Source organism: Lampetra fluviatilis, chromosome 10, assembly GCF_964198595.1.
Source record: "Lampetra fluviatilis chromosome 10, kcLamFluv1.1, whole genome shotgun sequence".
Classification (NCBI taxonomy): Eukaryota; Metazoa; Chordata; class Hyperoartia; order Petromyzontiformes; family Petromyzontidae; genus Lampetra; species Lampetra fluviatilis.
Genome location: NC_136284.1, coordinates 1,282,321 through 1,296,418, shown reverse-complemented (window position 1 = coordinate 1,296,418; position 14,098 = coordinate 1,282,321). Strand labels below are relative to the sequence as shown.

The following is a 14,098-nucleotide window of genomic DNA, read 5'->3' as shown; positions in this document are numbered from 1 at the left end:
CTTCTGAATTACAAGGAGCTATGTAGGGCCGTTTCTCTTTTAAATCCTGGCGTTATGACACTGACGAGAAGAGGCTCGCTAAAGGGGTACGTGGGGGTGGGGCAGAGAGTCGCCCTCCACCTGAATGTAGAGAAATGTGGAGACAACAGCCCTCGGAGAGTCACGTGGGAGGGCTCGTAGCCTTCTTGACAGCCTTACTGTGTGGATGACATTATGACAGCTGCAAAGAAAATTACGGGAGAGACGCAGAAGCACGGAGAGAATGAGAGAGGGGAGGCAGACATGTAGGTGGTGGGCTCTCAAAAGGGTTTAGCATCTACTTTCAACACGGTATGGAAATTTAATATTTCTGCTGCAGAAACTTGGAAAATTCTTGCTCAGACAGAAGGCTGTTGTACGAGCACAGCAGACGTGACATCCTGTAAGCGAACGTGATGGCAGCACTTCCCAGCGGTATCGCCGTCCGCCAGCCTGTCAGCGCGCTGATCCCGTGGCACGAAACTAGAGAGATGCCGCTCCCCCAGTTGCCCTTGCCTTACGGACGGTTCGGCTCCGGCGACTGCAACCTTGAATTCCTAGGCCTCTTTGCGGCCCCAGGGAGCAATTCCTCTCATAAACGCGTTCACTATACATGCGACTCGCAGGATAATCACTCAACGGCAATTGCCGCTATGTGAATCGATAGCCTTCTTTCAAAGCAGTTTATGCAAATGACCACGTAGCTCATTTCTTATCTGCGCCACCTCCCATGTGGGTCTCTCCAGCACTTGGGGGCACGAACATTGCAACGTTTCTTGTAAAATTTGTCAAAAAGTTAGAACAGAGGATGATATATGGTTTTACACTAACATTGGTAAATCAAGCGCTTGTCGTAACATGACCTCGAGCCACTCTGACTTATTCATGGACTTGAACAGTAGGTGTCCTCCCAGATAATCCTGTGGTGTAGCACTGGTAATGATGCTGCTCTCAATAACACGATCGTTGGCTTCAAGCTGCTGCACTGAAGTTGATTCACCAAGCACCGCCAACGTGGTGTCCCCAAAGTATTTATAACTTAAATCTATCAACATCAGGCCGTTATGTATCCACTGCTGGATGCAGGCCTCCCCAAATTGTAGCCATCCGTCACTATCCCATGATGCCAAAATAAGTATTGTGCCCACGCACGAGTTCAGCTCATCACCACCTCTCTGTGCTGGTCATCCTCTTGGGTGTGTTCCGTTCTTTGGCTGCCATTCCATCTCCAGTCTCGTCTATCAGCTATCATCATCTTGGTTCTTTCAGTAAAATCACGTAGAAGGGAAGTAATAAAATAATAAAAATAAAACATAATAAAATAATTCTCACGACGTTTCGGCTACAACGCAAGCAGCCGTCTTCAGGTGAAGAATGAGACACTGCCAAGCTTGGAGCTTATATATAAGCTGGGTTGGAGGTGGAAGAAGAGCGCCTTAACAAAAGAATGTGCATATCAAGAGGAATTTAGCATATTCATGGTAAATGCGTAGGAGGTGGGCGGGGGGGTTTCAAAGTCATATTATGTCCATACATTATGCAGGATTAGCAGCATCAAAGGGAGGGGGTAGGGGGTAGCATTAACAAAGGGAGGGAATGTTAATAGTATGTTGAAGCAATGAAACATGTCAATGGGAGAGCGGTGGCAGGAGTCCCGCAGCGGAGCAAATAATGCATTCCCTGTGGAGAACACAAGATACACAGTCAATGCCAGTGAGTGGACTGCGGTCTGAAAGTCACCGTAAACGTGAACAACAATCAGTTAAGATCCGAAATGCTGAAGCATTTGTTTCTTGCTGTGGTTGTTTCTTGCTGTGGTTGTTTCACCTGATGACGGACGCTTGTGTTGCGCCCGAAACGTCGTGATTTATTATTTTATTTATATTATTACTTCTATTAATTTTATTTTTTACCTACGTGACTTTACCGAAAAGCCTAAGAGTATGAATCCTTGCAGTCACGAAAGCTTCAAATCTAGAATCGCAGTATAATTCCTAGCGTGGATCTCTGGTATGTATGTATGTTGCATTTATTTCGCACCTTCCGCAGCCATCCGTGCTAATCGGAGGTGCGGGGGAAGGGAAACTAAACCAAAAAATCAGTTTTTCGTGCTTTTCTGTTTTTGTTTAACGCTGTTTGCCAGAACCATGTTTCCATTCCATGTTGTGGGAGGTAATATGCAATGATTTAAACACATCTTAAGGCATGTTGCATGTGTGTGTTGCTTTGCACTTAAAATGCATTTATCAAAAAGCAGCCCAACTTACTCTCGCTTATATTCCGCCTTTGATCCTGGTCTGCCTTAAATAAATGCCTACATTTACATTGTTGTGTTTTTCCGTTGTAATTTCCTTTAGTTCAGCAAACATATTAGAGCATACATGTTAGGTCCTTCACTCATTTGCGATGGCACGTATCCAATTGTTGCGAGAATGACTGTGTCAGCGAATCTGAGATGGTGAACACCATCACGGTTGAAATATTTGGCTTTATTTCTCGAAATCAATGTTTAATGACAGTAAACCGCAACGGACTAACCAGTGGTCAGGTATTGTCATTGACTGGAGAAGAGGTTTGGGGAGCTCCATGGCTACCCAGAGGCGACCTGTACCTCGAGGTGGTGGCATGTGTTCGGTGTAACGTGGGTGAGGTATGGGTCATGTCAGCACCAACGTTTTCCAAACAGCGGCAGTAAAAGTGGCTGGCACAGATAATTGAGACACTGAAATGTGAGCGGTGGAGCAGTACACCGCATTCGAAACCCGATTAACTGAGATTGATTCCTGGTCACGGCTAACATCAATGGCAAGTGGTATTTGAACAGAATTTACAAGTGTGATTAAGTATGGTCAAACAACCCCCCATAATTGATATGGGCATGGGGAGGCCCTCATGCAGCAGTTGACTGTCAAAGGGCCGTACATTATCATTATTGTTTATACTTTGACACGCTCGACTACCCTTTGTGTAGTGAGTGTGGAGGAGAACCTGTCTGCTAGGTTGGGTTTCATTACCCCAGTCCCAGAGCAGTGGTGGTGAGAAGCGCTTGGGCTGCACTCGCTGGGACAAAAAAAACAACGAAACTCGCAAGTGCCGATAGTGTTGCCGCTTGCAATAATCGCGGCGGCGCCGTTCGGCCTCACCACGCTCAAGAGATCTTAGAGTGGTGAGCGGAAGGTCGATTTTGAAACTTCCCTGCGAGCTCGTGCCACACGAGACGTTGCGACAGCAGGCCGCTGTGCCACATCCACCACCGCCGCTGCTGCTGCTGATGTTGTTGTGATGTGGCCCGCACCTGCTGCATCGCAGTTCCGCTCTCCGCCCCGTGAATACTGTAGTGGGGTCGGGCCGAGAGGCAATGATTGAGGATGTGAATAATGCAGATACTTTTGCAGGCAGAATGAAGCAGGCCGAGGTTTTGACTTTCACTCTGAAAGGTTAGCACACTTTTAACAACGGCATGTTCCGGTAATAAGGTTATTTGACATTTACCCTTCCATTATATGAGGGCATGTAATCAGAAATGACCCTGAGAGACGGTGTATCTCATTGTGTGAGTTCAGTCGAGGGCAGAGCAGAGGTTTTACGTCCAGAGTTTTGGTGGTCGTGACATTGAGGTAAGCCACTCACTTAATCTGCCCGGATTCGCTACACAGTGACTTCATTGACAGCTAAAACAACCCCCCTTTCACACACACACACCAGCCCTGCGCGCCACGCGTGCCCGGCTTGATCCACGTGTTGGGAGCGTGGCCACTTTCCCGTGGCGGCTCAGCCGGGTGGGGTGGTGGTGGCGGGGGTGGCGGTGGTGGCGGTGGCCTCACCGCGGGCCTCCTGACGGTGGCGCTCTCGTGAAGTGTCGAACAACAACAGCAGCAGCAACCCCCGGGGGGGGGAGTCGTCGTCGACTTTTACAGCACCCCCCCTGCCTAGTTTAGGACTGGTAACACAGACCGCATCAACTCGTTCTCGCTCGGCCACAGGTCGAAGCCTCACGTCGGATTCCGTGTACAACACAGCAGGTGCGGTGACGGACCCTTGTAGGTATGATTCGTGGAGGTGTTGGCGTTCATTTGTGAGAAGAACAACAAGAAACACGTGACCATGCTGCTGTAAGAGCAAGAAAACGCGAGGCCTTCTCCCTCCACTCTCCATCTCGCAGTGAGGCCCTGCAAGCGTGCAAGTCGGTCCACACGGTCGCCAACCATGCGAAGTCAACCTCTGCTTCTTGTCTGATCACTGCCCCCCACAGAGCGCCCACGTTGTTGCGGTACGATTAGTTGTCCTCTTGTGTCGTCTGTAGTCGTCATTAGCCGGCCATGGTCGACCCCGCTGTGTGGGTAAAGCCCTTCCACGTGTCAAGGCATTAGACCGTCGTGAATCAACCCAACCTGCCTTGTCGGGTCGCCGGTGTGTGTGAGACTCTTAATCCTTCAGCATTTCCTCAGGGACCCACACGCAAGCGTGGCTGTGGGATTAACGCAAGTGTTTAACAGGTTCACAGATGGTGTCAGAGCAACCGAGCACCTGAACTTATTAGATGTAAGCTCTTGTCGGGGTTGACACGTGTCTTATTGCTCGAGTATCTCCATCGCGATGGAAATATAATGAACGTAATCGTATGAAGCGGCATGTTGCTGTCGGCTCTGCCCGTGGTGGATGGAGTCGTGGGTTCTCTCTTGATGTTGGCCCGCATCTGCGTGGGGGACGTTTGGGGGGCCCTCGTGATGGGACGCGGGGCCACTGCCCTGAGACGTGGGACAAAGGGAAGCCAGCCAGGCCCCCGTCACGGCCTCATTTACAATTCAGGGTGGCGACGGACTCGTGAAGAATGTAATTTTCCATTAGAATTGACCTCGCAGTCAACCCGCTGCGGGCACGTGGGATACACGCGACTGTTGCCTCTCACGTTTTGAATCATCCCGCGAATTCAAATCGAGACCGCGGCGTGTCTGTTTATATTAACTTCTAAAGTAACGCCGAGGAACACGCGTTCAACTAGCATGCCGATTTGAACACTCGGGAGCAAGACGCATGGCAAATATCACAACAATTTGCACCGTCTCGTCACCTTCCGAGGAAAGTCGTCCATCAGTGACTGATATTCGCCTCGGAGTGAGCGGGTAAAGACGCGTCTGCAAATGAGTTCTTCACGAAGTTTAATAATTACAGCCCCAGCTGCCGTTATGTAAACAGTCATAAATGAATTTCAGATATTACAAAAGGCGTCTAACAACCCGTGACGGGCAATGGTAAACAGTTGAGTTGTGGGTGTGTGTGGTGTGTCCCGCGGGTTTGGTATGTGCCACGCTAATGCACGGCTTGGCAGCCCTCCATCCACAGAGTTCTCGTCTCTCCTCATCACCCCCTCTCTCTCCCCGTCTCAGATTGTCTCCCTTTAGATTTTCACTCACTGCCCCTTTTTGCTCTTCTCTGTTAAATTGGCTCTCTGCTTCTTAACCCCCCCACCCCCCATAAGGTGCGTTAGGTGGGGTGACTGGTGGTGGAAAAGCCTTCATCAGATCTCTGTGTTCTTGTGACATGGGAAACAAATTCGCATCCGTAGCAGGTTTTTTTGGGGTTCGCGTAAAAATAAATGTGTTGTTAAACCCGCCATCACCAATTTGTACAGTTTGCCACGTAAACAAAACATGACAATTGGTTACTAGTTCAGCACACCCGTGTGTTGGAGAGTAAACCCACACCATTTATAATTTGAGTACTGTACGACCTTTTGCCAGTAATTACAACCAGTTTCATCAGGCTACAGCCATAATTTTTTATGTAGCCTGACGAGGCATTTCTATTTACGCGATCTAACCCAGAAAAAACATAATGCATAATATTGGTCGCGAAAGCTTGCGACGTGTTAAACAGAAATTCGTATTTCCATTCATCCGCATGCTGCAGTGCACTCTGGGCACGGGACAAATCCACATTGAAATGGAGTCTTGCAGCGGGCTTCTTGGTGGGAACTTGAGTCTTGGTTCACTTTTATGTGATGTTAACTACCTCGCCTAGTATACAGGAGGTTGTGGGTTTGATCCCGACCCTGACGCCTGCTGTATATTTCGAGTTTTGCATGTTCTCTGCGTGGTCGCGTGGATTTCTTCTCCTGATCCTCCCATTTTTCTCTCCACATTTAGAAACATGCGTTAGATTATTTGGCTGCTATAAATTTCCACATGATAAGCCACTTCGTTGAGCTATAATTTGTGGCCAGGTCGCTTCTGAAAAAGAACTCATAGCTCAGTGGGTTTTACCAGGTAAAATAAAAGTTTAGCTTTAATGTGTTTATTTCTAGTAATTTGCTTACCTTTCCTATATTTAGCAGTCCTATCATGTTTTTTTTTATCTTACCCGCCCCTACTCAGCATCAGTGAAAACGAGCTTCATAGTTCATCAGATTCTCCAGGATAAATACAGATTCTGCTGGCGCGTGTATCGATTGCTCTTCTCAGCGCACGCCCATTCCTGGAATTGTATGCGCTCTACCGTTTGCGTTAATGCCCCATGCGTTGTCATATATATTGTGGTTGTCTCACGTTTTATGTCTTACAATTCCATTAATGCAGAGGGAGGTTGGGAGAGAGAGAATTGGCAGCCAGTAACCTGACCAAGTATAATTTGTGTCTCAATGTTACATCACATGTTTTGTTTCGATTTAAAGCTTTCGTGACTGCAGGGATTCATCTTCTTGGTTCTTTCAGTAAAGTCACGTAGAAGGGAAGTAATAAAATAATAAAAATAAAACATAATAAAATCTAATAATTCTCACGACGTTTCGGCTACAACGCAAGCAGCCGTCTTCAGGTGAAGAATGAGACACTGTCAAGCTAGGAGCTTATATATAAGCTGAGTTGGAGGTGGAAGAAGAAGAGAGCCTTAACAAAAGAATGTGCATATCAAGAGGAATTTAGCATATTCATGGAAAAATGCGTAGAAGGTGGGCGGGGGGGTTTCAAAGTCATATTATGCCCATGCATTATGCAGGATCAGCAGCACCAAAGGGAGGGGGGGTAGCATTAACAAAGGGAGGGCATGTTAATAATATGTAGAAGCAATGAAACATGTGAATGGGAGAACGGTGGCAGGAGACCCGCAGCGGAGCAAATAATGCATTCCCTGTGGAGAACACAACATACACAGTTAATGCCAGTGAGTGGACTGCGGTCTGAAAGTCACCATAAACGTGAACAACAATCAGTTAAGATCCGAAGTGGTTTATTACGTCCTTCCAATGATTGCTGAGCCAGAATCCATCTTCTCGGTTGAAATTGTCTCTGTGTTTGTATGTGTGGATCGCCTCATGAACGAATCTCTCATGGTAGCCAGATGGCTTGCAGAGAACCTCTGTCTTGGAGAAGTCAATGTCATGTGAGCCCACTGAATTGTAACAGTGATCTGCCACGGCTGAGGTGTTTGTCCTACCGTGTTTCAGGTCTGCTTTATGTTCACGGATGCGATCCGAGACATGTCGTTTGGTTTCTGCTACCACAGAGGCAACTTAGTTTGTAGACGCCAGGGTACTGTATGTCTGGAACCACGTCTTTTACAGACGGGACCAGATCACGGATTTTATGTACTGTGTTGAATCGTACCTGAATCTTGTGTTTAATCAGGATTTTTGAGATCTTTTTTGTGACCCCAGCAATGTAGGGTAAGGTGATGGTTTTGAAAGGTTCCTCAGCAGGATCCTTCTTGACGGTTGGAGTGAGGGCCTTGTGGATTGTGTAGTCGGAGTAACCATTATCCTTAAGAGCTTGGCATACGTGTTTGAGTTCACTGGCAATGTGTTCCTGGTCGGAGATGCATTGGGCTCTATGGTATAGAGTCTTGATGAGGGAGTTCTTCTGGGATGGATGGTGGTGTGAATCCGGTTTTAGTTTGGCATCCGTATGGGTGGCTTTCCTGTCGACAGAATGGCTCATTGAACCATCAGGTCTCCTTTTAATTAGGACATCCAAAAAGGGTAGCTTGCCATCTTTTTCGACTTCCATGATGAATCTGATGGCTGGGTGTTTGGAATTGATGTGGTCGAGAAATTGGTCTAGAACAGGCCGGCCATGTGGCCAGATGACAAAAGTGTCATCTACGTACCTCTTCCATAAGGTCGGGTGTAGAGTGGCAGTCTGGATGGCGTCAGTCTCAAATTTCTCCATGAAAATGTTGGCTACAACCGGAGATAGGGGGGAGCCCATTGGGGTGCCCTCAGTTTGCTTGTAGAAGGTTCCATTCCAGGTGAAGTATGTATTGGTTAAGCAGTGTCTCACCAGGGGGGGTACCCCAGTATTCAGTCCTTGATGAACCAAGTCTTCAATGATTGCGATGGTGTCAGGCACAGGAACCTGTCCCCAGACGACCTGCTTGTCAGTTTTGATGTGGTTTCCTTGTTCACCAAGGTTCCTGTGCGCGACCTTGTGCGTTAGTGTAAATTTCCACGCGGGCATGAATATTAATGAAGGGGTGGGGGGCTCTTTTGCAGAGCCGTCATGCACGGATGTAGCACTGTGCTGCGTATATTTATTTTTTACCGTCACTTTCTGTAAAGAAACGTCAGATTTGAAGCGACTGCATAATACATGATTTAATTCAGCTCGACCTTCCTCTGCGTTGGTGTAAAAATCCACCCACTTATGAATATTAATAATCGAGGGGTGGGCCTCATGTGGGGTGACGTCACCCGGGGGGGGGTGCTCATGTGGAGTGACGTCACACGCGGGACGGACAGACATTTCTTGGTTGATTATAGAAGGGAATGCGACTCAAAGCGGTAAAATTTCTCCCATAAGAAGCAATGGAATAAGGTAGGGATAGGGAGTGTAACTTAGGGAAACGTGTTTCATACTTAGCAACCAAAATACGTACTGTACTTGTACAGTATCTGTACTATATTTACAATACAATACACAACCAATTCTGAGTTCAAGGACCTTTCAACAGCATTTATAATTTAACAAACACTGAATTGAAAACTATTTTTATGAGCATTTCAAAGCAGCCCTGTACACTTTAACACGTTTTTATTTTTCTAATGACTTGAAGAGAAATACATTTTTAGTGTAAGAGCACAGAATCTTAAACAGCATTTTATTTTACCTTCACCTTTAATTTGTATGATCTTTGAGGCGTGGATGAGTTATGCTCGATTGGCTTGATTGGAGGTGTTGGGAGAGGATTAGGACCGATTACAATGAGCACTCGCTACGCACAATGTGAGAGAACATGATGGGGCTGAGAAGCAGCAGACAGGAGTTACACGTTTTCTGTACAGTGTTAAGCAGAACTGAGTCAAAATCGACGTGACGACGTATGTGCGGGGACATTTTACATTGGGTTCCTCAAAAAGTCAGCGACGTGACGGTGTGAAACAACGTATATCGTGGCGACGTATATCGGGGACCCCTTATAAAACAATCCCAGTGACTGACAGCATCGGAAGGCTTTCATCAAGGAGTTGGATCCTAAAGGGCTGCAGATTAGTGATTTGATTTTTGGTTGGTTGTGCTGTGTGTCATAGAGGTGTATGGGGAACGGTAGTGTAGCGGTTAACATGCTGCGTTACGAACATGGCAGCCCGAGTTCGATTCCCGCTCATGGCCCACACCAGTGACGATTATCTGAACCGATCCTGGGACTCCCCAAGGTCGACTCAGCCCCAAATTAATACCTGGTGAGGAGTGTAAACATCGCCACTGGGAGACAGACAGCCGGGCGTGGTGTTAGCCACCTCTCGTGTGCCGTGCAGGTCTTCATTTCTGCTTGCTAACAGCACTGGCCCCAACAGTCTGTTCAGGCTACATGGGGTGTCTTTGTCTTCTTTTAGGGTGTGTGGGGGAAGTAGTCAACTGGTTAGTACACTGAGCTATCAACCTGGCGACGCAAGTTCGATTCCCGCTCACGACCAATAACAATACCAAATATTTGAACCAGTCCTGGACCTCCCCTAGATCGACTCAGCCTTAAATCAGTACAGTACCTCGTGCTGTGTGTAAATATCAGCACTGAGGAGACAAAGGCGGGATTGGCGTGGTGCTGGCCATCCACCCCCAAGTGTGCTGTGCCGGCCTTCGTAGGTGCTCGCTCACAGCACTTGCCCCAACTGTCTGTTGAAGGCTGTACGGCAGCGGTCGGGAACCTATGGCTCGCGATCCATATATGGCTCTTCCGGTGACGGCATATGGCTCCCAGACAATTTTGAGTTGAAAAAAATAATAAAAAATAAATTAAAAAAATCAGTTTGGAACTGATTTTAAAATACTTGTGATATTGCTTAATAATACTGTATGATTTTAAAGTAAACAGACCCGTGACCCGTGGGTCGGGTCGGGAACCAATGGCTCGCGAGTATGTCACGGGTCATTGTAAAGGTGAAGAAATCCATTTGATCAGATAGCCAACTAGTTTATCCGCTTCAACCCTTGTAACGGAAAAGATGGCGAAAAGAAAAAAAGACGATGATTACCGTGCATTCCAGGCTGCGTAGACAGAGGAATTTGCATTTGTGGAGAGAGCAGGATCTGCGGTATGTCTTATATGCAATAATAAAATTGCATCGATGAAACGGTCAAATATAAAGCGGCACTTCGATACGCACCATGCTTCATTTGCATCGAAATATCCAGCGGGGGACAGCAGGAAAAAGGCATGCGAAGAGCTATAGCAGAGAGTGCAGACGAGTCAGCAGCAACTACGTGTGTGGACCAAGCAAGGTGACGGGAATTCCGCTAGCTTTGCGGGTGCTTTGGAAATAGTAAGGAATGGAAAGCCATTCACAGATGGCGAGTATGCCAAAACATTCATGCTTGATGTGGCCAATGAACTGTTTGATGACTTCCCAAATAAAGACAAGATAATCAAACGAATAAAAGACATGCCTCTGTCAGCAAGAACTGTTCACGATCGTAGCATCATGATGGCAAATCAAGTCGAGGAAACACAAATTAAGGACATAAACGCCGGGACATACTTTTCTCTCGCGTTAGATGAGTCAACAGACGTTAGCCATCTATCTCAGTTCAGTATAATTGCCAGGTATGCTGCAGGTGACACACTGCGTGAGGAAAGCTTGGCTGTTTTGCCAATGAAAGGGACAACAAGAGGAGAGGATTTATTCACGTCTTTCATGGAGTTTGCTAAAGAAAAAAAAACTACCGATGGATAAACTTATTTCTGTCTGTACTGATGGTGCACCCTGTATGTTGGGGAAAAACAAAGGATTTGTAGCACTTCTCCGTGAACATGAAAAGAGAGCCATCCTAAGTTTTCATTGCATCCTACACCAGGAGGCGCTTTGCGCTCAGACGTGTGGCCAGGAGCTTGGTGAGGTGATGTCGCTGGTCAATCGAGTGGTCAACTTTATTGTTGCCCGAGCTTTAAATGATCGCCAGTTTAAAGCTCTGTTAGTAGAAGTTGGGAATCATTATCCCGGTCTGCTTTTACACAGCAACGTGCGTTGGTTGTCAAGGGGGGAGGTGCTCAGCCGTTTTGCAGCTTGCCTGAGGGAAATCCGGACTTTTCTTGAAATGAAAGGTGTCAAGCATCCTGAACTAGACAACACTGACTGGCTCCTGTAGTTTCACTATCTCGTGGACATAACTGGACATCTGAACCAGCTCAATGTGAAAATGCAAGGTATTGGAAATACAATCTCATCCCTTCAACAAGCAGTGTTTGCATTTGAAAGCAAGCTGGAAGTCTTTCTCAGGGACATTGAAACAGGTCGTCTTCTGCACTTTGAAAGACTGCGACAATTTAGAGGTGCATGCTTAGCAAGTGACTCCACTTAACATCTGGATCTCCAGCAGCTAGCTGGCTTTACGTCCAATCTCCTGCAGTCATTCAAAGCACGTTTTGGAGAATTTCGTGCGCCCACTGGTCTTTTCAAGTTCATCACTCATCCACATGAGTGTGCAGTGGACAAAGTCGACCTGACATGCATCCCCGGGGTCTCTATCGGAGACTTTGAGCTGGAAGTTGCTGACCTGAAGGCATCAGACATGTGGATGAGTAAGTTCAAGTCACTTAATCGAGAGTTGGAAAGTCTTGCGCGACAGCGAGCAGAGCTGGCGAGGGAACACAAGTGGACAGAAATGAAAAATCTTCAACCTGAAGACCAGCTGATTCTTAAAACTTGGAACGAGCTTCCTGTGACATACCACACAATGCAGCGTGTGAGTATTGCCGTATTGACCATGTTTGGCTCTACATATGCATGTGAGCAGTCATTCTCGCATATGAGGAACATTAAGACCAACCTACGCTCACGTTTAACTGATGGAAGCCTCAACGCCTGCATGAAGCTCAACCTCACCACGTATGAACCAGACTACAAGGCCATCAGCAAAACCATGCAGCACCAGAAGTCGCATTAAAAGACATATTTAATTTATTATGCGTTAAAAATACTATATGGCTCTCAATGAAATATATTTAGAAATATTTGGCTTTTATGGCTCTCCCAGTCAAAAAGGTTCCCGACCCCTGCTGTACGGGGATCTTGTTTGATGGGGGTATGGGACTGCATGTCATTTTACATAAAATATACATTGTGCACCCTAAGAAGCTGTCGGCGCTGCGAATTATCACCGTGATTTAATACTATTTTAGGCGTACACTAATACAAAAATAATAGGCGTGCTCACATGCAAATGATACAAATATGAGGGTGTCGTATAAACTATTTTCAGCCCAGGCAAAATCTGTGCGCCAAGATTAGTGCTCATTTCCTATGCCGCGTGTGTCAGTTGACTGGCTGCCAACCCTCTCCCTCCCACCTCCCACTGCTCCCCACTGCAGTAATGGAATTAAGATGCCTTACTTCTGCTGGGTACCACGAGAGAATGTCCTTTCGTATCCCCAATGCATTGCTGGGACTGTTTTCGCTCCGAACACCTGAACGTACGAGTCCTTCGACCAAGCTCAGGAAGTTGTCATAGGAGCCACTTTTGAATTTGCGAAAGTGGCGGCCAACTTCACATCGACGTTTTGTGGAAGGTAAAACTGGGTGTGGTGGAAAACGGTGGTGCCCCTGGACCCTGGCTGAGCGGCCATCGGTCACGGAACATCGCGCATCGACGCGTGACGTGCCCACTGCCGCCAGCACCATGCCCGGCGTCCAGCCGTGCTGCAACCTCGCCCTGCGGTCTCTCAAGGCACTACTATCCTTCCTCCTGCCCGGCTGGTTTCATAAGAAGCCAATGGTAATAATGTATTATGATGATCATCGCGATTGCGTAACAGCAGTCAGTGATCGTGTCCGGTGGTGTTGGTGTTTAATCACTGGAATGTTCTCGAGGCTCCGTGATCTCTGACTCGTGCGTCGTACTTTCTGTAATGGCACCAGGACATATTTTTGGAGCTACAATGTGCTTGTGTCCAGATGCTGCCTGTATGTGAACATGTACTGGAACATGTTCACTAACCGCTAACCTGATATAATATTCGATGAACAACTATCGGAATTGTAAATGTTTCCGTTTGTAATGCAGATAAGCACTGAACTAGCAGCTGTGTAACTGCTGCTCAAAAACTCTTTGATCGTGTGTATATCTGTGTGTGTTTTGTATATTGGGGAGCGGTGGCATCGCGGTTAGTGCGCTGCACTTCGAAACCGGTGACCCAAGTTCCATTTCCGCTCACGGCCAACGCCGGTGATGCTCATCTGAATCGGTCCTGGGCCTTCCCTAGGTTGACTTAGCCTTAACTGAGTGCCTGGTGTGGCACATAAACATTGCCACTGAGGAGATGAAGGCAGCTGGGCGTGGTGCTGGCCACCCACCACCTCGTGCCGTGCTGGCCTTCAGGTGCTCGCTAACAGCACTGGTTAAGGCTCTACAGGGGATATCTATATTTTTCTTGTGTTTTATATCTGTGTTGTGTATTATATATTTGCGCGTATGTGTTGTATATCTGTGTGTGTATTATATATCTGTGTGTATCTGTTTGTGGAAGGGGATTTGAATGTCAATAGGGGTGGCATGGTGGTAAGCACATAGCACTCCAAACCAAACCCAGTGACCTGGCTTTGATTTCCAGCCATGGCTAACATAAGGGACAAGTGGCATTTGAATCTGTACTG

General features: G+C 47.1%; 1 protein-coding gene across 4 annotated transcripts in view; it reads left to right on the top strand.

Annotated features, from left to right (window-relative positions):
• LOC144934394 (tensin-3-like) overlaps window positions 1-14,098 on the top strand; it is an 88,633-nt gene that overhangs the window by 608 nt on the left and 73,927 nt on the right. The window lies entirely within an intron of this gene.